Raw genomic sequence first — 1,835 nt, 5'->3', positions numbered from 1 at the left:
ATGACATTCAACATTATGCCTGAATTGTCACTCTATCTGACTCTCTCTTCACATCCATAACTTTTTTAAAAGCAAACTCCTCCTTCAGAATGATTCCTTCTCCATTCTTCTTTCCATCCACACCACAATAGAACTGCTCGAACCTCCAACCATTCTATAAGCCTTGCTCCCTTTCCGTCTAGTTTCTTGAACACACATTTCTTCCATCATGTTGGTTAAAACTCATCTTTTACCTCTAAAAGTCCCCAAAATAATTTTCCTTCACTCATGCTTCTTCTTCTTTTCTCCATGCAAATAAACACATCTTTCTCTTGTCCTTTTTTTAATCAACAATGGTCCAAATTCCACAGGCACCCCGTGAATCAAACGGCACCAGAGTTGATTGTTGTCAACCAAGGCCATGACTGATCTGGTATGAAAATTTTGTTTGTGATTCACATGATTGAATTGGCTTTGGTTTTACCTCAGATACCTTTCCCGATGCGATCCCCTGCATAAACCTGGACTGGCTGGATTGATTTGAAATCTATTACATAAAAAAAAAAACAAAAAAAAAAAACACATGACTAATATGTATAACATGAAAAACACTGAATAAAAAGTTTTTTTATTTTTTGTTAGACTTAAAGAGTTGGCTCAGAATTAGTCTACTACCCTGTTACTTTACTGAATTGTTGGATTGTTCTTATTTATCTGCAGACTATTTTAATCTAATGCACTTATCGATAAAGTCCCACTACGAAAAATAACAGTATTTTTTTAACGTGCATCTGTGGCATTTTCCTTATGTAACTTATGAAACAATTTTGTTTTTGTATTTCCGAGTATTTCTCCTTTTAAATCTCTGTCAATCAAACTGTCTTGGACAGACTCTGTTTGAATGAATGATCTTTCCATCACAACAGCTCTGCTGCACATGCACTAAACCCTCATCTGTTCCTAGTGTCTAGTTCAGGTTCTGGAGAAGAGAAGATGGTATCTTCACATTGACTGCAGTCAAATGAGCCGCCGTTCACATTTCTGTGGTCAAATCAGCATCACTGGACTTTTAGTGTGAGTTTCATCCAATACTTACGGTAGCAGGACTGGAAAATCTCCGCCAGACTCCACGGAGATTCTTGATGTGACCACGGAAATGTGAACGGCGGAAAGGATTGTAAATCAATGAAAGAGCATTTTGATGTTAGCTTTCATTATTTTATCAAGAACTCTGAGAAACCAATGATTGAATGTGTTGATCACAGTCAATAAACATTGGAGAATTAGCTAAAAGAGTCTTTGGTGAACTGGAAGGAGAAAGAATCAGGATTTTGGAGGAAGTTCTGTCAATGAAGATCTTCACTTCCTCGTCCCAGCTGACATCCGGATCAGAACCATATGGCTGGACATTACTGATATTCCTCGACATTTTTATGTAGCAGCGGTGAAGATTTACGCTAGCGAGACATAGCTATTATAATCAGACAAGGTGGGGCTACACAGCTCAGCACCAAAAAGCCACGCCCACCCAGAGGAGATTTTGGAAACGGAGGCTTCAGATCAACATGAAAAATGTCTTTTTAAGACATTTAGGTTGTGCGATTGTGGTTTAAAAACTTCTCAATCATAATTAAAACACTACTGGGAGCACTTTTTTAAAATTATTTTTTTTTTTATTTTAAACACTTAATGTACTGTTTGCTTTGCTTTGTTCTATCTTAATTAGTTTACAATACTTTGTGACGAAAATGAGGTCAGAATCATACAAAAAAACGTAACGAAGTGATATTTTTCTTGCTTCGATTTTGTTTGAACTTCTTTATGATGACCATAAGTAATGGTCTAAAATTCAGCTT

The sequence above is a fragment of the Oryzias melastigma genome, linkage group LG9, assembly GCF_002922805.2.
Source record: "Oryzias melastigma strain HK-1 linkage group LG9, ASM292280v2, whole genome shotgun sequence".
In the NCBI taxonomy this organism is placed as follows: domain Eukaryota; kingdom Metazoa; phylum Chordata; class Actinopteri; order Beloniformes; family Adrianichthyidae; genus Oryzias; species Oryzias melastigma.
This window is presented reverse-complemented; position numbering follows the sequence as displayed.